This window comes from Protopterus annectens, chromosome 2.part0 (genome assembly GCF_019279795.1).
Source record: "Protopterus annectens isolate FY-2018-M chromosome 2.part0, PAN1.0, whole genome shotgun sequence".
In the NCBI taxonomy this organism is placed as follows: domain Eukaryota; kingdom Metazoa; phylum Chordata; order Ceratodontiformes; family Protopteridae; genus Protopterus; species Protopterus annectens.
The window spans coordinates 1,391,072,456-1,391,099,797 of record NC_056728.1 but is presented as its reverse complement, the minus strand read 5'-3'; the positions used below and the strand labels follow the sequence as shown (position 1 = coordinate 1,391,099,797).

General features: G+C 42.6%; 1 protein-coding gene across 1 annotated transcript in view; it reads right to left on the bottom strand.

Moving 5' to 3' along the window:
* The window catches only part of HADHA (hydroxyacyl-CoA dehydrogenase trifunctional multienzyme complex subunit alpha), a 1,198,456-nt gene that overhangs the window by 75,294 nt on the left and 1,095,820 nt on the right, over positions 1–27,342 (bottom strand). The window lies entirely within an intron of this gene.

Sequence of the window (27,342 nt, the reverse complement as noted above, 5' to 3'; positions counted from 1 at the left end):
TATGACGGGTTTTCTACAAGTACTTTTCTAGCCCTCCCTTTTTTAATTTCTCCAAGTCTACTGGGTTTCTAATACCATGACGGGAATGGACCCAATTCCTAAGTCAAAGTACAATTAAAGTTCATGAAATTAATACGGTTTCAGTCTTTGACGTCAGCCAAAAGTGTTCTTCGCAGCACTTGCAATGTGCCCAGTAATGACGTCTTCTGCAATTCGTACAGGGTTGCATTACTGGTAACATATATAAATATGATTGTAAATTCTTTTTTTTATAAGACCCATTGTTTCTACTACTGTTGGAACTGTCTGGGCATCTTTCTCCCACATTACTCTTTTCTCTCTGCAGATCCTGATATTTTATGACCTTGTCTCTCTCTCTATGCAAGACACTGAAGTCACGGCATGTGGCAAATTCAATGATCAATGCTACTTTTCTTCTTTTCATGAACCACTATATCCCATTTTCTAGCAACTATCTTTTGAACTGGTGGTAATGGATGATCCCATGTGATGTAAACCATCTTTTTCTATGATACTTTGTGGCTAATGTTTCCAGTGTTTTTCAGCCACTTCAATACCATAATGTTTGCACAATCTCCAGTGCAACAATCTTGCCACTATTATACCTTTCAGTATACAGTCCTTCTGCATGAGTATGTCACAAATAGCAACGAGGTGTGCAACCGTTTTCAATTCAGTTTTATAAAACCTACATTTGTCTGTTTCTCCCTCATTTCAATGGACTTTGTAAACCAACGTGTACGCAAGCCCACTATCTTAGGCAGCCAATACTAAACCTTTCATCTCTCGGTTTTAACTCACTTTTCCTTAACCATTCCCATTGTCCATTCCTAATCAACATGAGGTTCTTCCAGAGGTTTTCTATACTTGCAACTATATTTATGCACTTTCCACATGTTTTGCCTTCTTCACCTGGTCCTTCACCTTATATTCTTTCTTTTGTTTTTTCCTCACATTCAGTTGTTGCCTGATTTTTATCTACCTCTGATTTGATTGACATTCCTACTTGACTCCAATATGCTTCTGTTAGATTAAGCAGAGAAGTCATCTTAGATTTAGTCTCCTCATGTTTCAAAACTTTCACTGCATCTGGGTCTTGTGAGGTCAGCAAAATGTGTGTGCAGTCCCACGATTGCAGATCTATACATCTAATCAATTTCAAGGAGGCCCATCCCTCCCTTTGGAACAGTGAATATATAATCTTGGTATACAATGATTTTTATAAGTCATCTGGTGAGCATGAAGCATCCTTCTTGTTTTCCTATCTAATCTATCCAACACGTTTTGGGGCCAGTCATTCCAAAACTAAGAACAGGAAGAGCAAATTGGTTTACAGCTTGAATTTTGTTCCTAGATGTCAACACTGTTCTCAGGATTAATTTAAGTTTTCTAAAGTATTCCTTACCAAGTTTTATTTACATTTGTTCATGTTTTACTGCTGATCTCCATCAATTCCCAAATATTTATATACACTCTTGCTCAAGTTCTTTTATATCACATTCTTGTTCCAAACTGACGTTTTCCTGGTGCTGCAGTTTTCCTGCTTTAAAGGCTGTTTTTGCAGATTCATCAAGACCAAATGACATTCTTATATCATCTGAAAAAAGTTTTGACAACTTGCAGTTGTGCTTTCAGTTCCTCATCTGATGAGCTACACAGTTTTAAATCATCGACAAAGAGAAGATGACAAGTCTTTACACTTTGTTGTTTTCTAGGAACCAAATTATAGCCATGGCCTAAAGTTGTTAAGTAGATAGCTTAATGGGTTAAGGGCAAGGCAGAATAGGTTAAGGGCAAGGCAGAATAGCAGCGGTGACAGTCACCCTGTAATATTTCCCTTTGAATTTTTATCCCTGGAATAATAATTTGTCCTTTATCATGACTTAATCTGCCACTGTTTCATAGCCACTGTAATGTAGTCAATCAGTGTAGGGTGTATCTTAGACATTTTAAGCACTCATCTATGAATGTGGGATACTGTCAAATCCTTTTTTGTAGTCAATCCATGCCATACTTAGATTCTTCCCCTTTTTACAGTTATTCACTATGACTTAACAAATGATCCTTTGTTCCATAAGACTTTTTTACTGCCCTTTTGTTCTAATGCCATAATTGAGTTTTCTAAACGACTATAAACTCTGTCAGCATCAATTCCCGTGTAAAGTTTATGTCGTCGGAAGGCAAGTTATTGGTCTATATTTTTTAGGGGTAGCTTGTAGGTTTACTCAAGTGTACTGTTTTTCCTGTTGTTAGCCATGTTGGTATCTGTTCGGGGTGCGCTTATAAATAGTTCTTACTCGTGGCTAAATCTTCATGCAAAGATGTTAATACTTTTAGCCAAAAGTTATGTACTGCACCTGGGCCTGGGGTTTTCCAATTACAGGCTTTTCTTAACTTTGTTTCACTCTCTCTGGCTGTTGCTTCATCCCATTTCATATACTGTACCTTTAAACTTGTGGTGGTGCTGCGGTAGCATTGTCGCCTCACAGTTAGACGTTGCCCGTTCAATTCTCAGTTAGAGGGTCTTCTGTGGGTCGACATGCGTGAATGGGCATTCCTTCATTGAAGGTTGTGCGTTAGACCCGGCAAGCCAGCACGTAAAAATCTACTGCCAATCATTAGCGGACCGGAGTTCCGCTGTGGCGACCCCTAACTGGGAAAAGCCGAAGGACACAAACAATTGTATCAATTTAGCATCGTTATGTTCCACAGAATCTTCAGAGATGCTTCTCCAAAATGTATCTTTCTTTTTTGGCGGTCTTTCAGTTACTTTTACCTTGTTTTCCAGTTCTCTGTAAAACTATTTTGGGTCATCACTACATTGCTTATTTTGTACTTTTTTTTTTATATTTTTCTGTGAATCTTCCAAGTTTTTCCGCCTGTACTGAGATTTTTAGTTTATTTACAATAATACATGATAGACCTTGATCTGTACTAATACAGCACATTGCTTTTATCACGTCTTTATCCCTCATATATTCCTCTAACAGTGACACTTATCTTAATTGCTATACAGTTTTCTCTATTCAATACTGCCATGATGGTATTAAACGTCTCCTCTTCCTTTCTCTTAGTACCCTGGGTTCTTGTGGTATAACTTTCAGTTATTAATTTAGCTCCACAGTAATATATCCTGTTTATTTATGTTACACTGCATGGCTCTCTATGGACAGTCCTAATTACTGTGTTCATTTGTTTCATCAAACTTCTGACTTTTTGCATTTTATTGACCTTCTGCAGTCTATTTCTTTCATTGATTTTAATATGTATATGTCTGTTAAATGAAGCAACTCTTCTCTTAACTCATCTTCTAAACTAAGGGTACAGTTTGTTTTCCATTTCCTGTTGGCATTCTTCCTGTGCCATCCATTGCTCTGACATATGGGAACTCACTGGCCTATCACTCAACATTGCATCAGAGTTTCTACAGGTTACTGTTCCTTCCCTTGCTGTCCAGCTTCATGTGAAAGTTTGTACTGGTTTCCTGTGGGAGACTCCAAAATATCCTCATATGGCACCTGACCAATTGCTTCCTGTTCTACTGGTTTCCCCTTAATTTGGATATCCATCGCTCTATCATGTTGTGGTGCTTTATGAATTAGATTTTCTACACTGAATCCTTCACTTCGCAGGTACTCCATACAGTACAGTTTTGTACCTACCATAAATGTAGATGTTCGAGTGTATACACTGCTGCAGTCATTACACTTGGGTTATCCTGCCGTCAGGTAGTTCCCCAGTCGGCCTGAGTTCCAAAGTCTTGGTCCGGCATCAGTTGCTGTCGCCTCCTCCCTGACGTCAGTGCGACAGGGGTATATAAGATGCAGCCATCGCCATTCTCTTCAGTTTTTCTTGCCCCAGATGTCAGGTGCCCTCAAAAAGGTAGTCAATTCAAATTGCTAATAAAACATACATAAGAAAAGGAATCAACAACCTTCAGTTACCAGTAAATACTCCCCATAGGTAGTAAAGGGTAGAAGACATAGGTACGTACCAGCAAGTAAGAGGGGAAGGAGGGAGGGTAACCTGGACTGCAGCAGTGTATACACTCGAACATCTACATTTATGGTAGGTACAAAACTGTACAATATTCATCATGTTACACTGCTGCAGTCATTACACTTGGGTAGAATCCCAAAGCTGAGGTAGGGCGGCTGGTTCTATAAGGCAGTAGGGGTTGCTATAAGGCCCTGCAGCACTGCAGTGGCAAAGCCAGCTCTGAATTTACAATATAGAGACGGATGGTAATGCTTGGTAAAGGTATGTACAGAACTCCAAGTTGCTGCTTCTAAAATGTCCTTGGTAGGTGCTCCTCTGAGGTAGGCAGTTGAAGTGGCTGTTGCCCTAGTGGAGTGAGATCTAATGCTGTTAGATACAGGTTTCCCATGGTGTGTATAGCCGAAACGTATGCAGTGACCTGTCCATTTTGAAATAGTCTGTTTTGAAATGGTTTTTCCCTGTGCTCCTGCAGCATATGCTACCAATAATTGCTCAGTTTTTCTGAAAGCTTTGGTTTTGTCCAAGTAAAAGCGTAACTGCCTGTGTATGTCCAAGGAATGCAGTGGTCACTCCCCTTTGTTCTCTGGATTTGGATAAAAGGTTGGCAAGTGAATAGTTTGGTTTAGAGCCACACTTGATACCACCTTCGGCATAAAAGTAGGGTTAGTTCTTAAAGACACCCTGTCTTGGTGGAAAATGATGAAAGGTTCCACTGCCATTAGTGCTTGTAATTCTGAAACTCTTCATGCTGATGTTATTGCCAGGAGCAGAGCAGTTTTCCAAGAGATATATTTTAAATCTGCTGTGTTAGCTGGCTCAAAAGGAGGTAAAGTTAATTTTTCCAACACGAAGTTGAGGTCCCAAGTTGGAGTAGGTGCTCTACGGGGCGGTCTTATGTTTTTAGCCCCTCTGAGGTACTGTTTTAGCAAAGGATTAGAGAAAATTGGTGGATCTGTGTTGTAATGAGCAGATATGGCAGAGGCGTGGATCTTGATGGAGGAAAAGGAGAGGCCTTTGTCCAGCATCTCAGTTAAATATTGCAGTATCCGAGGAATATTTGGGACAAGAGGCTCAAGGCTGTGAGCCTAGTTCCAGGCACAGAATCTCTTCCATTTATCCGAATAGGCTTTCCTGGTACTAGGCCTTCTGGCCTCCAGAATGACATCCATAACAGCTTTGGAGAGAGGCATTGCTTGCTTGACTAAGGAATCTTCCATGCAGCCAGGTTTAAAGTCTTTAGCTGGCTGTGAAGTATCTGATTGTTGTGCTGAGTCAGAAGATGCGGGATTTGAGGCAAAATCTAGGGTGGTCCTTGTGCTAAGTTCTTTAAGATTGGGTACCAGTGCTGGCGTGGCCAGTCTGGGGCAATCAGGATCCTCTTTGGCTCTTCTTGCCTGGCTTTTAAGAGTACCTTTGGAAGGAGAGGCAGTGGTGGGAGAGCATATACTTGTAGGTTTTTCCAGCTGAATGAGAGGGCATCCACTTTCCATGCTTGTGGATGGTAAGTCCTTGTGCAGAATTTCTGTAGCTGGCAATTCATTGGGGATGCAAACAGATCTATGGCAGGGCTCCACCATTTTTGTGTTATTCTGAATATTTGTGGATTCAATTCACATTCATGGGGATCCATGATGTTTCTGCTTAAGTAGTCTGCCAGTGTGTTTTTCTCTCTTGGCAGGAATTGTGCTTGCAGATGAACTTGATAGGTTAGAGCTGTGTTCCACAAGGTCATGGCTTGTCTGCAGAGGGGATAAGAGTGAGTGCCCCCTTGCTTGTTTATGTACCACATAACTGTGGTGCTGTCTGTCTTTAGAAGTAGTTGTCCTGGATGTAGAAGGTCCTTGAAAGCTATAAGGGCATTTTTGTACAGCTAGCATCTCTTTTTGATTGATGTGAAGATGCCTTTGTTCTGTGGGCCACTTGCCCTGAATACATTTTCCTGCCATGTGTGCTCCCCAGGCGTAATCCGATGCATCTGTTGTCAGTGTTTGCCTGGCTGTGGGTTGAGTGAAAGGGTGTCCCTTGTTGAGGTGACAGGCTTGAGCCCACCATCGAAACTCCTGTTGAAGGCAAGGAATTAGTGATATAACTGTTTCCAAACTTTGACAGTGATGAGACCAGACACTCTTTAGGTACCATTGTAGTTTCCTCATATGCAGTCTATATGGGATTAGTAGTATGCAAGATGCCATGTAACCCAAGGCCTGCAGAATTTTTCTTGCAGGGAGTTGGGATCTTGTTGCCATCAATTGAAAATATTGAGTCAGTTGTCCTTGCTTGTCTGGCATGAGAAGTAATCTGGGCCACTGTATTCAAGCTGGCACCCAGGAATATTATCTCTTGTGAGGGCACTACTTTTGATTTCTTTTCGTTTACTGTGTACCCTAGGCAACTTAACTTTTTTTTTTTTACAAATGCCAAGAATGCCCTTGCTCTCTGCTTGAATCAGGCAGTCGTCCAGGTACGGATAAATTTGAATTCCTTTCTGTCTGCAAAATGCAATTACTGGTGCCAGGCACTTTGTGAAGACCCTGGGGGCAGTAGATAAGCCAAAGGGCAGTGCAGAGAATTGGTAGTGCATTGAACCAGCTATGAATCTGAGGTATCTTCTGCAGTTTTGTCTGATACGTATCTTCTGCAGTTTTGTCTGATAGGGACATGCAGGTATGCCTCCTTGAGGTCCAAGGTTACGAGCCAAGCTTTCTTGCCCAGCATGGGAAGAAGCTGCTGTAGTGTCAACATTTTGAATTTCGGAACATCCCGGTAAGTGTTCAGAGAAGAAAGATCCAGAATGGGCCTCCAGGCTTTGTCCTTTCTGGGAACAAGAAAGAGTCTTGAGTAAAATCCTTGTCCTTGCTCCTGTGGTGGTACCTTTTGAATAGCTCTCATGTCCATGAGTGCTGTACTTTGTTTTTGAGCCTCTGCCCATTGTTTGGTGGCAGATTTGGTGTTCCTTTTAACCTTGGCAGAGTGTGAAAGTGGAACCTGTAACCTTGAGATACAATATTGAGAACCCATTTGTCTTTGGTGATCATATGCTAATTGTGATAGAAAAGTGCCAGTTTTCCTCCCAAGGGGGCTGCCAAGAGAGAACTGTTTGGCAACTGTAGTGGGAAGTCATTGGGGCTGTTTTTTATATGGTTGGGGCCTGTCTTCCCCTTCTTTCTGGCCTGATGCACCCTATTGTTGAGGCCTGTAAGGACCTTGTGGTTGACCTCTACCTCTTGGACATCTGTATCTGCCCCTTTGAGGTCTGTCTAACTGGAAAGGACCAATTCTTTGTTGGCCAATTTCTGCTAAATCGAGGAGGCTGAACCTGTAAGAAATCCGTCACCGTTTGCATAGATTTTGCCTTATCCTCCATTTTCTTTAATACCTCTTCGGCCTTAACTCCAGATAATACATCCTGCTGCAAAGGTGCATCCAGTAGTTTTGCTTTAACATCATCTGGTAATGTATGCTCTTTTAACCAAGCATGTCTTCTAATGACAGAACCTGTAACTGCTGCTCTACAGGAGGCCTCTAAAGAATCAAAACCACATTGCAAAGTATGTTTTCCCACTTGTTCAGCTGCATGCAATAAATCCTGCATTTCCTTAAAATTAGGAGGATCTGATTCTGGAAGCATTTTTTGTTTCAACTGAGACATCAAAAATTGCTGATATTTTAGCATGTGAAACTGGCAATTTAAGGCCCTCATTGCTAAAGCTGAAGATGTATATACTTTCTTCCCCCATCTGTCTAATGCTCTGGAATCTCTGTCAGAGGGGACTGGATTCTTTGCTGATGAGGCCTTAACCCCTTTGGGTCCATGAGAAATAGTTTCAGGATCAGCAACAGGGCTTTTATAAAGAAATCTGTGAGAATCAGGGACTCTGTAGTATCTGTCAGGCTTAACTGGGGCTGGAGGTAAAGAATCAGGATTTAACCTGGATTCAGTATACACATAATCCACAATATCTAACACTGGCAGAATAGCAAGGGGTCTGTGTTGAGGTAATAAAAGGAAGTCTCTGAGCCTTTTCTTGGATTCTGAGTAATCCTGGTCTTCCCAATGGAAATGCTCCCTCAGGGTATATGTAAGGTTTCCCCAAAGGAGTAGTCCTCAGGCGGAGAGCCTGAAGGTACGGATTCCTCAGCATCAGAATCCTCATAAGGGGTAAGGAGTATCCTGGGTCTGAGGATGTCTGAAGAGATGGATACCTGATCGGATGAGTCAGTCTGCATCCTGTCTAGGCCTTTTATCAGGAGGGGGATGGGACCCCCTGATCAGAGTGATTAGGTCTTCGGCCATTTTGAGCATTTGTTTCTTCGGCATGGAGGCCTGTCCTGGAGAATGCTGTATTTGTTTCTTTGTTTTTAAAGGAGGTTTAGACTTAGCAAAAGATTTAATGCTTAATTGAGTAGGTCTGAAAACACCCTCTGAAGATACGGGTTGTTCAGCTACTCCAGATCCCTTCTGTAGGGTAAGTTCGGTAGGCTGAACATCTTGCGCATCCGAAGGCCCAGTCATTTCCACATGGGAGTCAGAGGCGGCCTGTGGGAGGTAGTCAGGGGCTGCGAAGGTGCCTCGCTGAAAACCGGAGAACCGGCGACTGGCCTAGAAGAGGCTTCGTCGTCAGTTTTTGGCCTCTGATGCCTATCTGTGTCTTTGCGCTTTTTATGTATGCCGGTCGTCGGAAGTTCCGACGACATGATGTAATTAAATTTTCTGCCAAAATAATGTCGGGCAAAATCAAACAGATGTTTAACAGTGCGCTTGTTAAACCTAGCACAAAACAGACAACCAGTGACGTTGTGGTCAGGGCCTAGGCATGGGATACAATAAGAATGGAAATCCTTATGAGGTATTTGCTTCCCACAAGAAATATAGTCATTAACTTTTACTGGCATCGGTCCGAGGCAAGAAAAAGTTTCCCCAATGGGGTACTTAGCTTTGTAGAAGACTTCGGTTCTGGATTCCAGTAGGCCGACCGGCACTTGCGAACTGCTTTTGCTTCGGGCACCGCACGGCAAGAAAGACTGAAGAAAATGGCGTCGGCTGCATCTTATATACCCCTGTCGCACTGACGTCAGGGAGGAGGCAACAGCAAATGACGCCGGACCAAGACTTTGGAACTCAGGCCGACTGGGGAACCGCCCGACGGCAGGATAACCCAAGTGTAATGACTGCAGCAGTGTAACACGATGAACATCCTAAGTTTTTATTTATTTAACTTCTCCATTAGTAATCTCCTTTTCCTCTATCTTCTTATTTTTTAAATTGTAAAGTTTTCCACATCCAAATTTGTTTGCCTGTATTTCTCTTCAAATATCTTTGGTGCTGCTTTTTGCATTGGTTAGTTTTGCTTTCCCCTTTGCATAAATATTACACCATATTAAATCTCTTTCTTTCCCATGTCCATATTTCTTCTTCAGATATCCCAAGATCTTCCTGCTTCTCCTTACTTTGGGGACTCGCTCCGTTATGCTGTGATGTAACCTGTGTTAAACCTTCACCAAATCCCTCAACGTTGCAGGCACTCCATAACTTCAACTTCTATTTTTTTTTTTTTTTAACTTCTACTTTACTAATCTTCTTTTATACATTCCCTCTTTGTGATATCTTTTATTGTGAAATTTTCCATATCTGTATGCCTTTGACTGTATTTCTCTTTGAATTTCCTTGGGGCTGCCTACTTTATATTGATTACTTTGGCTTTCTCCTTTGCATAAATATTGCACCATATCAAATCTCTTTCTTTCCCATGTCCATATTTCTTTTTTATACTTTTCAACAATCTCTAGGTTTTGTTGTTTTATGTTTTCGCACTTCCTCAGATGCTTTTTTCCAAACAGATAAAAGTTTCTTGATCTATATACCGTTTTTCACATATCTGTTGCATTAACGAATACAAATTTTTATTTGAAGCTTCTGACAGTTTTTCTTGAAATATTTTTTTCCTCTAATTTCTCCCTTAATCGTTTTGTATATTTTGTGTCTGGCAATTCTGGGCTTTTTGTATGGTAGTAACAATATACAATTTCTTTCTTATCCTCAACAGTCCACTTTATCGTCTTTATGGTTCTTCTTTGGTCTATTAGTTTTTGTGGACTACTACTTCCTTCTACAACAGGGGGACCACAGGAATGTTTCTGTATTTTGAGGATTCTGCACTGTCATCTTTTCCAGTCCTGGCACCAGTGTCCCTACCAGGATTGGGCAACTTTTCTCCTGGGTCTTGTGCTATCTTTTTTAAGTGTTTAACCTACTTCTGTCCATGATATATCCTACAAAAATACAGTCTATGTATCAGTGTAGTCTTGGTGAGATCTTGTGAAAACAGGGTCCACTTCATGAAGGTACTCACCAAGACTTGAGGATGAATTCAATTTCAGCAATACTACCCCCCTTGCTTGCTAACTTATCTATCCATTCGGACCCCCTGTAAAATTATGTCGGTTGAACAGGATACCGTAAGCTGTGTTTACACAGGAGATCAAACACTGCCAGAAAGGCAATATAACAGTGAAAAGCTAGGCCAGTGTGACTATTCAATAAAGTGTCACCCCTGTTTATCATACAAATGGGGAGAACCAGAGGCAAACACAGAGAGGTAACCATATGGTAGGAAAGGCTCCAGGGTGAGAAGGGTAATTTTATTTAGTACTGAAAAAAAAACTTATGCAATATTTACAAAAAAAAAAAAAAAAAAAAGTAGTTAGAAGCTTATGATGTATCAGGGACTGCCAAGGAAGGAATAGAGGAATAAGAGAAAATATCTGGGCAGACAAACAAAACACAGATTCAGACACACAGGAGGGTACTCAAACAAAAAGTGGGAAGAACAGTGGTTGGATACAAACAGAGAGAATAGATATGGTGGGGAAAAGTGGTAAATGTCGACGGGAAGGGTTAGACAACACAAAACAAAAAAATACAGTCAAGTAAACCCTCTGGCTCCCTACTGAAACATCGGCACTTGTAATGCCAACTGCAAAAAGACTGAAAAAACTTCTGAAATGCCAGAGAACAGCAAATCTCAAACATTGCTTTTCTCCTTTAATCGTGTTTTTTTTTTTTGTAAAGGGGACAAGCCCTACCCCCCCCCCCCCAACACATATACCAACTTCAACATCACCAATACCTCAGAGAAAAGGGAATATCCCGTGAAATGGCCACCTTGGACCTGGTATATAAAGTCTTTTTTTCATCCATTCAGTATCGGCATTTTGGTATTTGCTTATGATGGTCCCAACTTTTCAAATGGTTATCAAACTTACAAACAGCAGATGTCAAAAAGATCACTGCTGTAGTAACCTTAGCTATATGGGTTACATCCTGCTAAGCATATAAGAGACTTCCAGCTTCCACAAAGCTTTCAGGGCACAGTACAGTTGTGTACACTTACCATAAATGTAGATGTGTGAGTGTATTCACTGTTGCAGTCATTACATTTGGGTTATCTGCTAGCAGTAGCCCTCAGTCAGCCTGATTATCAAAGTCTCGGGTCCTGCGTCGGTTGCCGTCTCATTTTCCGTGACGTCAGGTAATCAGGGGTATAAAGCATGCAGCCAACGCCATTACATCAGTTTTTCTTGCCCCAGAAGTCAGGTGCCCCTCTTAATGGGAAGCAATTAAATATATACACACACACACACACACACACACACAAGGTTATACCTCCAACAGAAAAGCTAATACACCAAAAAGCATTTAAGTATAGTAAAAAAGAAGAGGGGTATAGCCAAAAGAAGTCAGGGGCCTGGAGGGAGGGTAAGCCGGACTGCAACAGTGAATACACTCTAACATCTACATTTATGGTAAGTGTACACAACTATATTATGTTCTTCGTGTTTCACTGTTGCAGTCATTACATTTGGGTAGATTCCCAAAGCTAAGGATGGGAGGAGGAATTTAGACAGCATTAGGACCAGCTATAAGGCCCTGCAAGACTGCAGTGGCAAAGCCAGCTCTGGATTTAGAGAAAATTGTCAAGTGGTAATGCTTGGTGAAAGTATGTACAGAACTCCAGGTAGCAGCTTCTATGATGTCTCTGGTAGGGACACCTCTGAGAAAGGCTGTAGAGGTAAGATGCAGCCTTGGTTGAATGGGGTCTGATCATCTGTGGGATAGGTTTTCCATGGTGCTTACAGCAGAAATGAATGCAATGGCCTATCCAGTTAGAAATGGTTTGCTTAGAAATAGCATTCCCTTCTGCCCTTGCAGCAAATGCCACCAGCAGTTCAGATTTCATTTGAGGTTTAGTCCTGTCCAAGTAAAATCTAAGTTGTCTGTGCACATCTAAGGAATGCAGTATCTGTTCCCCTTTGTTCTGTGGATTAGAAATGACAGTTGGCAAATGAATGGACTGATTAAGAGCCACACTAGATACCACCATGGGCATGAAAGAGGGATTGGTTCAGAGGGACACCCTGTCTGCATGAAAGATGATTAAAGGCTCCATTGCCATAAGGACCTGTAATTCAGATACCCTTCTTGCTGAAGTGATTGCTAAAAGGAAAGCTGTTTTCCAAGAAAGGAATTTTAACTCTGCAGTTGCAGCTGGCTCAAAAGGAGGAACAGTGAGTTTTTCCATCACAATGTCAAGGTCCCAGGCGGGAGTTGGGGCTCTCCTGGGTGGTCTTAAGTTTTTGGCCCCTCTGAGGAACTGCTTGAGCTGTGGATGAGAAAAGAGGGGTGGTTCTGTGTTGTAATGAGCTGAAATGGCTGACGCGTGAATTTTGATGGAGAAAAAGGAAAGGCCCTTGTGAAGCATCTCAGTTAAGTATTGAAGAATCTGAGGTAAATTGGGCGCTGCTGTGGGCATCCCTTGAGTTTGGTTCCAGGCACAGAATATTTTCAATTTTTCAGCACAAGATTTTCTAGTACTAGGCCTCCTTGCCTCCAAAATGACATCCAACACTTGTTTACTGAGGGATGGTGACAGAGATTAGGTAATTAGCCAGGCTGCCAGGTTCAGGGTTTGAAGCTGGGGGTGCAGAATCTGGCTCTCCTGCTGAGACAGCAGGGTAGGGGTCTGAGGCAGGTGCCATGAGGCCAGCTGTGACACACTGTGCAAGAGGGGGTACCAGTGTTGGCGTGGCCAGTCTGGTGCAATCAATATCATCCTTGGTTTGTCCTGTTTGATCTTTAGTAGTACTTTGGAGAGGAGAGGCAGAGGAGGAAGGGCATAAACTGATAGATTTTTCCAGCTGAAGGACAGAGCATCCACTTTCCAAGCTTGTTTGTGAGGAGTCCTTGTGCAGAATTTGTCCAATTGGTAGTTCTGGGGGGGTGGGGGGGTGAGGCAAACAGGTCTATATCTGGGCTCCCCCATTTGTTGATCAACATTTTGAAAGTCTGAGGTTCCAGTTTCCACTCGTGTGGGTCCATGAGATTTCTGCTTAGTTCATCTGCCAGTGTATTTAGTTTTCCTGGCAGGAATTGAGCCTAGATGCACTTGGTAGCTCAAGGCTGTGCTCCACAGAGCCATGGCTAGTCTGCAGAGGGGGTAAGAATAGGCACCCCCCTGCTTATGTACCACATAACAGTGGTGTTGACGGTCTTTACCATTAATTGTCCTGGAAGAATGTGGTCCTTGAAGGCTGTCACAGCGTTCTGTACAGCTAACATTTCTTTTTGATTGATGTGCAGGTGCATTTGACTTGGGTTCCATTTGCCCTGAATGCACTTCCTTGCCAGGTGAGCCCCCCATGCATAGGTCTGATGCATCTGTTGTTAGGGTTTGGGCGGCAGGGAGTAGAGTGAATGGTAGTCCCTTGTTTTGGTGGCATGCCTCTGCCCACCAAAGGAATTCTAACCGTAGGCAAGGTATGACAGGAATTACGGCTTCTAGATCCTGAGAATGTGGACACGATAGGCTTTTTAGATACCATTGTAGTTTCCTCATATGCAGTGCTGCATATGGAATTAGTAGTATGCACGAGGCTATGAACCCCAAGACTTGCAGTATTTGCCTTGCAGATATCAGGGTTTTTGTGGCCAACAGTTGGAAGTAAGTTGTCAAATTAAATTTGTGAGGAAAGCCATCTGGGAAGTTGTGTTCAAGCTTGCTCCCAGGAATATAATTTGTTGGCAGGGTACCAGATGTGATTTCTTTTTGTTTATGGTGTACCCTGGACAAGTTAACACCTTTTGTACAAATGCCAGATGATTCAGAAGTATGTCCTGGCTTTCTGCCTAAATTAGACAATCGTCCAGGTATGGGTACATTTGAATATTTCTTTGCCTGCAAAATGCAATGACTGGAGCTAGGCACTTTGTGAATACCTGGGCGCAGTAGATAAGCCAAAGGGCAGTGCAGAGATCGGATAGTGCATGCAGCCTGCTTTGAAGCAAAGGTATTTTCTGCAAGATTCCCTGATTGGGATGTGCAGGTAGGCTTCCTTTAAATCCAGTGTTGCCAACCAGGCATCCTTGCCTATCATGGGAAGCAACTGGTGAAGAGTTAGCATCTTGAATTTTGGAATCACCAAAAAAGGTGTTTAGGATAGACAGGTCCAGGATAAGATGCAATGAGTTGACTTTTCCGAGTACCAGGAAAAGTCGTGAGTAGAAACCTTGTCCCTTTTCCTCTTCTGGTACTCTCTGAATAGCCTTTAATTTTAAGAGAGAGAAAACTTGCTTTTGAGCCTCTTCCCACTGATTTGGGGCTAGATCTGGCCAATCATTTGGGATTGGTAACATGTGGAAGTGAAATCTGTATCCTTGGGAAACTATGTTTAAAACCCATTTGTCCTGGGTAATGAGTTCCCAATTTTTTGTTTGCAGAGCAATCTTTCCCCCTAAAGGAGCAGTCAGTTGAGAAGTGCTTGGAAGTTTCAAAGTTAAGTCATTGAGACAGCTTACCATAGTGGGGAGTCTTACTAGTACCGGATTTGGAAGTGGGAGCCCCCCACTGCTTAGACCTGTGCGTACCCTGCGACTGAAGCATGGGTGTTCTGCTGGTTCTGGGTTTGAACTGAGAAGGCCTGGAAGAGGCAGGAAAGGACCAATTGTTTGACGGCAAATGCCTACTAAATCTAGGAGGCTGCACTTTTAAGAAATCTTTAATGGTTTGCATAGATTTAGCTTTTTCATCCATCTTTAAGAACAACTTCTGCTTTATCACCAAACAGGTGGTCCTGATTTAAGGGAGCATCCAGCAATTTAGTTTTAACATGATCTGGCAAAGATTGCTCCTTAAGCCAAGCATGCCTCCTAAGTAAAGACCCGGTGACAGCAGCCCTGCAAGATGCCTCTAGTGAATCAAAACCACATTGCAAAGTATGTTTTCCAACCTGTTCAACAGAATGCATTAAATCCCGTAAATCCTTATTTTCAGCACAATCAGGAATCAACATCATTTTCTGTTTAAGCAATCCAATAATATGCTGTTGATACTTTAACATATGAAACTGGCAATTTAAGGCCCTGATGGCCAAGGTTGCAGAGGTGTATACCTTCTTACCCCATCTAAACAAGGCCCTGGAATCTCTATTAGAGGGGGTAGGATTTTTGGCAGTAGTAGCCTTAATGCCCTTTGGTCCCTGTGAAATGGTCTCAGGATCTGCAGTAGGATTTTTAAAAAGGAACTTGTGAGAATCAGGAACCCTGTAATATATGTCAGGTTTTCTGGGAGCAGGAGGTAAAGAGTCAGGGGCCAAGCTAGACTCCGAAAAGGCATGGTCAACAATGTCCAGAACAGGAGGGATAGCTAAAGGCCTGAGTTGGGGCAGAAGTAAGAAATCTTTAAGCCTCTTCTTAGAATCAGAGTAATCCTGGCTTTCCCAGTGAAAATGCTCCCTAAGAGTATGCAAGGTTTCACCAAAGGAAAAATCCTCTGGGGGAGAAATAGAAGGAATAGAGTCCTCTGCGTCAGAATCCTCATAGGTAGATAAGGGTAAATCCTGGTAGTTGAGGAAACAGAAATTTCAGAATCCTGGTCAGAAGTATCATAAGCAAATTCAGTCCTAGGTCTCTTAGAGGGGGAAGGTTGGCTTCCCCTGATTAAAGTAATAAGGTCTTCAGCCATTCTTATTTGTTTTTTAGGCAGAGAGGCCTGATCATGCAGTCTGGGTGTCTGTTTCCTAGGCATGGTTCGAGTTTTAGGCCTAGAAGAAGAAGATGGCGTTGTTTTAATATGCAAGTCAGTAGGCTTGAATACACCCTCAGAAGCTGGTGCCTGCACAGCGTCTCCGGACCCATCCAAGGTAGAGACATCCGCAGGTTCCACAGTTGAAGCATCTCGCGGCATACCGGACTCCGAATGGGTCTCAGTAGAGGCCTGCAAATCTGAATTAGTGGGTATCAGGGGCTGCGAAAGTGCCTCGATGAGTACCGGCAAACTGGCGACTAGCTTAGGAGAAGTGTCATCGGCAGCTTTAGACCTAGGCGGCCTGTCTCTGTCTTTATCTTTGCATTTTTTCAGAATGTCGGTAGTCAGGTGGCTTACCGAAGATATATCTGGATAATTGAACAGAGTACCAAAATATTTAGAAGCGAAAATATACAGACGACGAATAGTTTGTGGTTTAAATAAAGCACACAACAGACAGCGAGGTACATCTTGGTCAGGGCCTAGGCAAGGAATAAAGTATGAATGAAAATCTTTATGAGGCATTTGCTTTCCATAAAAAACACAATTATTGACTTTTACTAACATCGGTTTAGACCGCGGTGGTGGTGCTGCGGTAGTGTTGTCGCCTCACAGTTGGACATTGCCCGTTCGATTCTCGGTTAGAGCGTCTTCTGTGTGACGTGTGAATGGGTGTTCCTTCGTTGAAGGTTGTGTGTTAGGCCCGGCAAGCCAGCACGTAAAACTTTACTGCCAATCATTAGCGGACTGGGGTTCTGCTGTGGCGACCCCTAACCGGGAAAAAGCCGAAAGACACAAACTAACATCGGTTTAGAGCAAGAAAAAAAGTTTTTCCAACAGGGTACTTGGCTTTAGTTGAAGACTTCGGTTCTGAAACTCAAACAAAAATTTCAGGAGTCGGCTGACCGGCACTTGCGAACTGCTTCTGCTTCGGGCTCCGCACGGCAAGAAAGACTGGTGTAATGGCGTCGGCTGCATGCTTTATACCCCTGACTACCTGACGTCACAGAAGATGAGACAACAACCGACGCAGGACCCAAGACTTTGATAATCAGGCTGACTGAGGGCTACTGCAAGCAGATAACCCAAATGTAATGACTGCAACAGTGAAACACGAAGAACATCTTCCATACACCCAGTCAGCAACAGCTAAGCTAACTAAAGTTAGGTTTGGGTGCCAAGCCCTTCAAAAGCTTTTATGTTGGGGAGGGGGTGAGGCTAAAGACCTGACAAGGACAACCTTAGGAAAATAAAGGACTACACCCTGGCGTTAAAGGGGGATGGAGGGAGGGAGTGACTACTGCAGCAGTGATCATTCAAACATGTACTGTTACAGTACGTTTACTTACACAACTATACAATGTATATCATATGGATCATGGCTGCAGTAACTAACTATATGGGCATATTACCATAGCTTAGATTGAGAGAAAAAAATAAATGAGGGTCCAGATGCCTCTGGAGAGTTGCTCCTAGCAAATTCTGTGCTAGACCTGAAGAAGGAATCAGTTTTATAGTGCCCTGTAATGGCACGCACCATCTGGCCAAGGATATGTGTTAATATAGTCCATGAATCATTGTACCTGTGAGTATGAGGCAGTATGTTTCCCAGTCTATACAGGGGTAGTTAAAGTCTTGCATGAACAGGGTATTTGATTTAATGGTGAGCATCTCCAGTAGGTCTAGGTACTTGCTGTGGGTTTTTAAGGACAGTGTGTGACCAAAGCTTGCTAGGCTACGGTATGAGATTTTGTGTACGGTGATTTCCATTTGGATAAATTAAAGGGCACAATCTATGGTGATTTGCATGTGGATAAATTCCAGGGCATCGTCCTGTTTGTCCAGTTTAACCAATGTAGAGTTAAACTTGTTGCTTGGTGCCAACAAGCAGTAAAATGGTCAACACCTCTCCCTCCTACTCCCAGTCACATTACAAGTCCCACAAGGGGACCATACTTGGCCCACTTTTCTGTATATTCACCAACAACCTTAAATTTAGCCACCTCCCTAGCTTTACTAATCTAATATGCAGATCATTCAATATTAGTAGGCGCTGCCTACTAGCTGCATACAACAGCGATAAGACATTAAACAAAAATCCTTCACTGTAATTGAAACATGGCTCTTCAACTCACAGCTCATTCTAAACCCCAGCAAAACCAAGCTTATGATCTTCCAACCCATCAGACCTCCCCACCCAACATTCCTCATCACTGCCAAAGATAATACAATAATTACACATCAATATCAAAACTGCTAGGAGTTGTAATTGACAACATGAGATTCGACCAGCATATTTCACAATCAAGAAAGTACAGGAAAAACTAGGAACCTTATACAAAATAAACAATTTCTATCCAACAGCACTAGAATAGCCATCAACAGAACCTACCTGCTATCCACACTCCTTAATGCTGATAAGTATAGGAGAGCGACAGAAAATAGACGTAGAAAAACTCAAAGTATGTTGCAACAAAATAGCAAAATTTGCCACCAACTCAACACATAGATCACACCACTGTCTCGCACTAAAATAACTCTCCTGGTACAATTACCCCACACACTATTTAAAATCAACTGACAACACCTCAAAAAACTCTAAACCAGCCTGATAAAACACCAGCCATCCAGAACATAACAGTTCCTTATTCCAACAACCGAACACTTTGCTCGAGCCACAAATCTTTACTAAAAGCAACCAGGTCTATAAATAGAGCAGGAGATTCCCTATACTCTAGTCATGTAGCAAAAATTTTGAATGCACTACAGGACTATCAGATCCACAACAAACACTACTCATTTTGAAAAGCTACTTAAAAATCATTTATTAAACACGTGGCTCTGCTCTTGTAATAGTCCTGGTTAACGACAAAATGCCCCAGCATGAATAAATGGATAAAAAATACACTAAAAACACAAATACGCTGAAGACTTGCAGTGATATACAGAGAAAACTGGGTATTAGCATAAAAAAGCTTTAATCTTTGCTTTCATCTACAACAGACTTCTTCAGAATAAACTTCTCTTTGCATTCAAACCATTTTATATCTCAATGCAACCAATAAAAACACACACTAGGTAACCAGTTACAAAAACATTTGTAGTTTATATACAGAACTGGAGAATATTAGAAGGGAATTCAGACCTGATAAGGGTGATAACAGATTCTCCCAAGTTTCTGGACAAAAATAATTACAATATAAAGAGGCTACTGCAAAATGACACAAGTAAACTAGACCTACAGGGGACAGGTCCAATAGAAACAAGGGTATGTACAAATGTAGAGGGTTTTCAACATACAGACACATTTTGGAAAGGCCTTTTGTGAATTTAAAACACCTAGCTAGGATGTTAGCTATACCAGGGGTGTATAATTCTAAGAGCAGGGGATGTGTATACATCAGTGCTTGTTCAGGGTGTGACTGTTTCTATTTAGGGATGTCCACTAGATGTATGTTAAAACAAATTAAAGAACATCACTAGTCAAAAAATAAAGACATGAAACATGCCTTATACAAGCATACACTTATTTGTAAAGAAAATAAGAAATGTCTGTTTTGTGTTTTAGAGCAAGTATCGAAAGATCTCAGAGGGGGTGACTACGAAAATAAAGTTAAACAGAAAGAGACACTATGGCAACTGAAATTAGGGGCTGCTAAATTACCTGCAATAAACGATTCTATTAATATTTTTTTTGAGCGAGAGAAGACTGAAGGTATACAAATAGTCTAAGTCAAATGCTTTCAGAAAAAAATTTTAAACAGCATTTGGTTTTGATTAATGTAATTTTTTTTACTTAAATCCGTTTAAGTAATTAGTTACAATCAAGAGTGTGTTTTTACTGGTTGTACTGAGATATAAAATGGTTTGAATGCAAAGAAGTTTATTCTGAAGAAGTATGTTGTAGACGAAAACGAAGATTAAAGCTTTTTTATGCGAATATCCAGTTCTCTCTGTATATCACTGCAAGTCTTCGGTGGACTTTTGTTTTTAGTCCCGATTAAGCAAAACATATATACTAGAAATAACATAATTTTACCACTATACCTATGCTTATACGAGTCTCCATTATGCTGTTTTCATTGTCAATATTATTAATCCTTAATACATTTGTATAATTAAGTTTTAAAGTGCTAAATCATACAATGACTAAGTCTATGTATACTATTTATTGATTTGTCTGTATGTGGAGCTTTTCTTCCCGGGTCTCTGCTGAAAATGGGTGCCAATCCAGCCGGACCTTCCTGATAAACAAATGTAAAATAAATAGAATATAAAACTTCACCTTTTGTCCCTGTTTGCACAGCTGATTGTCTAAATGTGTGGAAGGCACTGAAGCATTGCAATGATGGAGTACCTTCTGCAGATTTAAACAATGTCTCGATAACAGCATGGAGGTCTACGTTCTCCAGAGTAAGGAAAAAGTACAGTTGTGTACCTACCATAAATGTAGATGTTAGAGTGTATTCTCTGTTGCAGTCATTACACTTGGGTTATCCTGCTGGCAGGCTACCCGCAGTTGGCCTGAATTCCAAAGTCCTGGTCAGACGTCGGTTGCTGTCGCCTCTTCCCTGACGTCAGTGCGCCAGGGGTATAAAAGATGCAGCCGATGCCATTTTCTTCAGTTTTTCTTGCCCAAGATGTCAGGTGCCCCCAAAGGGTAAGCTGTAAAAATTATAATAAAAAAGCATGCACATAACCTTCATCTACAAGCAAATACACCACATAGGGTGTATAGAATAGATAGGTACAGATAAGACCCAGCAAAGAAAAAAAAAGGGGGATGGTGGGAGGGTAACCTGGACTGCAACAGTGAATACACTCTAACATCTACATTTATGGTAGGGTACACAACTGTACTATATTCATCGTGTTTCACTGTTGCAGTCATTACACTTGTGTTGAATCCTAAAGCTGAGGTTGGGCCTAAATAAGTTTGGAGTGGCTATGAGGCCCGGCAGAACTGCAGTGGCAAAGCCTGCTCTGGATTTCGAGTAGAGAGGTAAATGGTAGTGCTTTGTAAAAGTGTGCACTGAAGTCCATGTTGCAGCCTCCAAAATATCCTTGGTTGGTACTCCTCTGAGGAAGGCTGCTGAAGTCGTTGCTGCACTAGTAGAATGTGGCCTAATGCCCTTGGGCACTGATTTGCCATGTTGTGAATAGCAGAAACGAATGCAGTGGCCTATCCATTTTGAAATAGCCTGCTTTGAAATGGCTTTTCCTTGGGAACCTGCAGCATATGCCACTAACAGTTGCTCAGTCTTTCTGAAGGCTTTAGTCTTGTCCAAGTAAAAGCGTAGCCGTCTGTGTAAGTCCAAAGTATGCAGAAGTCTCTCCCCCTTATTCTGTGGGTTTGGATAAAAGGTAGGCAGATGTATGGTTTGGTTAAGAGCCACGCTAGACACTACCTTAGGCATAAATGCTGGGTTGTCCTTAGAGAAACCCTGTCCTGATGGAAAATAATAAAAGGTTCCACAGCCATTAGTGCCTGTAACTCTGAGACAATTCTTGCTGAAGTTATTGCTAGGAGAAGAGCAGTTTTCCATGACAAGTATTTTATCTCTGCTGTATTGGCTGGCTCAAAAGGAGGCAGTGTGAGTTGTTCCAAGACAAAATTGAGGTCCCATGTAGGTATTTGAGCTCTCCTTGGAGGACCTATGTTTTTGGCCCCTCTGAGAAACGGTCTTAGCAGTAGACGAGAAAAAATAGGTGGGTCCATATTGTAATGAGCTGAAATGGCAGAGGCATGGATCTTAATTGATGAGAAGGATAGGCCTTTGTCCTGCATCTCAGTTAGGTATTGCAAAATCTGAGGAATATTTGGTTCAAGCGAGTCAATTCCCTGCGTTTGGTTCCAAGCACAGAATCTCTTCCATTTTTCTGCATAAGATTTTCTGGTGCTGGGCCTCCTGGCCTCCAAAATAACATCCATAACTGCTTTAGAGAGAGGTGTGTTCTGAATGATTACATTATCTGCCATGCAGCCAGATTTAGGAGTCTGAGTTGGCTGTGCAGATCTGATTGTTCTGTTGGGTCAGCAAATGAGGTATTAGTGGCAATGTCCAGGCTAGGCCTTGAGACAAGCTCTTTAGGATTGGGTACCAGTGCTGGCATGGCCAGTCTGGGGCAATCAGTATAATTTTTGGCTTCTCTTGTCTGACCCTTAGAAGTAACTTGGAGAGGAGAGGCAGAGGAGGGAAGGCATATACTGTAAGGGCTTTCCAGCTGAATGAAAGGGCGTCCACTTCCCATGCTTGCTTGTGATAAGTCCGAGTGCAGAATCTCTGTAGCTGGCAATTGTGAGGGGAGGCGAATAAGATCTGTGTCTGAGATTTCCCATTCCCCTGTTATCATGTTGAAGATCTGTGGATCCAGTTTCCACTCGTGAAGATCCATGAGGTTTCTGCTTAGTTCGTCTGTCAAAGTATTTGTCTTTCCTGGCAGGAATAGTGCTTGCAGATGTACTTGATAAGTCAATGCTGTGTCCCACAAAGTCATGGCTTGCCTGCAGAGGGGATAGGAATGTGTGCCCCCTTGCTTGTTTATGTACCACATGACTGTAGTATTGTCAGTCTTTATCAGTAGTTGTCCTGGATGAAGTAGGTCCTTGAAGACTGTCAGGGCATTTTGTACAGTTAGCATCTCTTTTAGATTGATATGGAGATGCATTTGGTTTGTGGGCCATGTGCCCTGAATACATTTTCCTGCCATGTGTGCCCCCCAGGCATAATCTGATGCATCTGATAGTGTCTGCCTGGCAGTGGGTAAGGTGAATGGCTGTCCCTTGTTGTGGTGACAGGCCTGTGCCCACCATTGAAATTCCTGTTGCAGGCAGGGAATGAGAGTAATTACTGTTTCCAGGCTGTGGCAATGTTGAGACCAAACACTTTTTAGATACCATTGTAGTTTCCTCATATGCAGTCTTGCATATGGAATTAGTAGAATGCAGGATGCCATGTAGCCCAGAGCCTGCAGAATTTTTACTGTAGATAATGGGGTCTTTGTTGCCATGTCTTTGAAGTAAGAAGTCAGATGCCTTTGTTTGTCTGGCGTGAGATAAGCCATCTGGGCAGTTGTATTTAAGCTTGCACTCAGGAATATTATCTCTTGTGAGGGTACTAGTTTTGATTTCTTTTCGTTGACTGTGTACCCTAGGCAAATTAGTAATCTTTTTACAAACGCCAGATGCTGTAGTAGAATATCTTTGTCCTTTGCTTGAATAAGGCAGTCGTCCAAGTAGGGGTATATTTGAATTCCTCTGTCTGCAAAATACAATTACTGGTGCCAGGCATTTTGTGAAGACCCTTGGCACAGTAGATAAGCCAAAGGGCAGTGCAGAGAATTGGTAGTGCATTGTATAAATCTGAGTTATCTTCTGCAAGATTGCCTGATTGGGACATGCAGGTATGCCTCTGAGGTCCAAAGTTACAAGCCAAGCCTTCTTGTCCAGCATGGGCAGAAGCTGCTGCAGAGTCAACATTTTGAATTTTGGAATGTCCAGAAAAATATTTAGAATTGACAGGTCCAGAATTGGTCTCTAGGCTTTGTCCTTTCTTGGTACTAAGAAAAGTCTTGAGTAAAATCCTTGTCCCTGCTCTTGTTGTGGCACTGGCTGAATAGCCCCCATGTCCATGAGAGATGAAACTTGTTTTTGTGCCTCTTGCCATTGATTGCGTGGCAGGTCTGGCATACCTTTTGCCTTTGGAAGGGTGTGAAAGTGGAACTTGTAGCCCTGAGAGACTATATTTAAGACCCATTTGTCCTGGGTGATCTTGTGCCAGCTTTGTGAAAAAAGTGCTAGCTTTCCCCCTAAGGGTGCTGCCAAAAAATAAGTGCTTGGCATTGGTAGAGGGAAATCATTGGGACTGTTTTCTATAAGGCTGTGATTTGTCTTCTCCGCTTTTGGAGGTAGAAGCACCCCATTGTTTGGGCCTGTATGAGCCCTGGGGCTGTTGCCTGCCTCTAGGGCATCTGAATCTGCCTCTTTGTGGTCTGACACTGGAAAGGACCAATTCTTAGAGGGCCAGTTCCTTCTAAATCTGGGTGGCTGTACCTGTAAGAAATCCTTTGCTGTCTGCATAGATTTTGCCTTATCCTCATTTTTCTTTAACACCTCCTCTGCCTTAACACCAACGTATCTTGCTGTAATGGAGCATCCAATAATTTTGCTTTAACATGATCAGGCAGATTCTGTTCCTTTAACCAAGCATGCCTTCTAATAAACAGAAAGTACAGTTTTGTACCTACCATAAATGTAGATGTTCGAGTGCTAATACAGCTGCAGTCATAACAGATGGGTTTTCCTGCCGTCAGGGGGGTCCTCGGTCGGCCGAATTCCAAAGTCTAGGTCTGGCGTCGGTTGTCATCGCTTCTTCCCTGAAGTCAGTGCGACAGGGGTATAAAAGAACCAGCCGACGCCATTTTCTTCAGTTTTTCTTGCCCCAGATGTCAGATGCCCCCAGAAGGAAGGCAATACATAAATTTATGTAATAATGCAATGCAATATAATCAAAAAAGTACAGTTTTGTACCTACCATAAATGTAGATGTCCGAACAGGATAGCATCTGCAGTCCTTACAAATGGGTTGTCCTGTCGTCAGGCAGCCCTTCGGTCGGCCGGATTCCAAAGTCTGGGTCTGGCCTCGGCTGGTGTTGCACTTCACCCGACGTCATCTCTGCTGGTCTTCGGGTATAAAGGCATCAGCCGACGCCATTTTCCTCAGTGTTTCTTGCCCCAGATGCCAGTTGCCCTCTTGGTTACCTAAATTTTTGGGTAAATGCCAATGTTTCCAAAAAGGTAGAAGGCAAACACAAAAAATAAGCATGTATGAACATATATACAAACAAATACACCATAAGAGATCCCCCCCAGCTAGCTATTAGGTGGGCAAATACCCTAGGAGTACCACAGAGGGGAAGGAGGGTGGGTAATCCTGACTGCAGATGCTATCCTGTTCGGACATCTATATTTATGGTAGGTACAAAACTGTACTATGTCCTTCAAGGATGCATCTGCAGTCCTTACAAATGGGTAGAATACCATAGCCAAACTAGGGGAGGAGGAAGAAGAATTATGGTGTAGTTAGGATCCCTTGCAAAACAGCAGTGGCAAACCCTGCTCGGGATCTAGAGTATAGAGGTAAGTTATAATGCTTGGCAAATGTATGCACGGAGGTCCAAGTAGCAGCCTCAATAATGTCCTTGGTAGCCACTCCTCGTAAGAAAGCTGTGGTAGTGGCTGTAGCCCTTGTAGAATGAGGCCTTATGTTCTGTGGAATTTGCTTTCCATGGTAGGAGTAACAGAATCTTATGCAATTTCCTATCCGCTTGGAGATTGTCTGTTTGGAAATTGCTTTTCCTTCCCTTCCTGTTGCATAAGCTACTAGAAGCTGGTCAGTTTTTCTATTGCCCTTGGTTCTGTCCAGGTAGTAGCGCAACTGTCTATGTACATCCAATGTATGCAGCAGTCTTTCCCCCCTGTTCTGTGGATTGGGAAAGAAGGTAGGTAGGTGGATTGCCTGGTTTAGAGACACTCTGGATACCACCTTAGGCATAAATGTAGGATTAGTTCTCATGGACACTACCTTGATGGAAGATTAGGAAGGGTTGTACTGCCATTAAAGCCTGTAGTTCGGAAACCCTTCTTGCTGAAGTAATTGCCAGCAGGAAAGCAGTTTTCCAGGATAGGTGTTGAAGATCTGCTGTTGCTGCTGGTTCGAATGGAGGGAGTGTCAATTTTTCTAGCACATAGTTCACGTCCCATGCTGGTAATGGTGGTTTCCTAGGAGGTTTTACATTCTTAATTCCTCTCAGGAACTGCCTGAGTAGAGGATGTGAGAAGACAGGGGATCAGCTGTATTCTGCAGAAATAGCTGATGCATGTATCTTGATGGAGGAATAGGACAGGCCTGTATGGAGAAGCTCTGCCAAGTACTCCAGGATGTTGGCAATATCTACCTTTGACACATCTTTCCCTCTTTCAGTACTCCAAATGACAAACCTTTTCCATTTTCCTGCATAGTTCCTTCTTGTTGAAGGTCTGCGGGCCTCAAGGATAATGTCTTTAACCCTTTGGGATAAGTCTGGGTTAGTTGCTCTTATGTAATGTTCCAGGCAGTCAGTTGCAGAGTTTTCTGGTTTGGATGCAGGATGTTGTAGTCGCTCTGAGTTAACATCAAAGGAATCAGGGGCAGTGTCCACGTTCCCCCCCCCCCCCCCCGAGACATGCTCCCCAGCAATGGATACCAATGTTGTCTTGGCCAATTTGGAGCTATCAGAATTATCCTTGGACGTTCCTCTTTGATTTTCAGTAGTACCTTGTGCATTAAAGGAAGAGGTGGAAATGCATATGCTGTCAGGCCTTTCCAATTGAAGGATAGAGAGTCCACCTTCCAAGCAAGTGGGTGGTATGTCCTTGTGCAGAATTTCTTGAGCTGGTGATTGAGTGGGGATGCGAATAGGTCTATTTGTGGTATTCCCCATTTCTTTGTGATGGCCTTGAAGATGTCCGGTGTAGCATCCATTCGTGAGCATCCGAGGTAGTTCTGCTTAACATGTCTGCTAGGATGTTTTCTTTTCCCGGTACAAATATTGCCTGTAATTGAATGTTGTAGCTCAGAGCCATATTCCATAGGTCCATAGCCATTCGGCATAGGGGGTATGAATGAGTGCCTCCCTGTTTGTTGATGTACCACATGACTGTGGTGTTGTCTGTCCTTATCAATTGGCCTTCTTTGAGGAATGGTCTGAAATTCTGGATTGCTAGTTTTACTGCTAGCATTTCTTTTTGATTTATGTGCAGGTGCAGCTGATCTGGAGTCCATAAGCCTTGAATGCACTTGTCCAGCATGTGGGCCCCCCAACCGAGGTCTGAGGCGTCCGTTGTGATGGTTTGGCTTGTTTGAATGTTGTGGAAGGACAAACCTGGGTTTGACTGGCATGCCTGAGCCCACCATAGGAACTCTTCTTTCAGGCATGGGATCAGTGGTATTTCGGTTTCTAAGCTGTGCTTGTGTTGAGACCATAAATTCTTTAGGTACCACTGTAGCTTTCTCATATGCAGTCTGGCATGGGGGACCAAGATTATGCAGGATGCCATGAAGCCCAAGGCCTGCAGTACTTTCCTTGCTGTTAGTTTGTTCTGCTTTGTTAATGCCAAGAAGTAAAGAGGAGGTTGTTCTTGTTTTTCTGCAGTTAGGAATGCCATCTGTTTTACTGTGTCCAAATCTGCACCCAAGAAAGT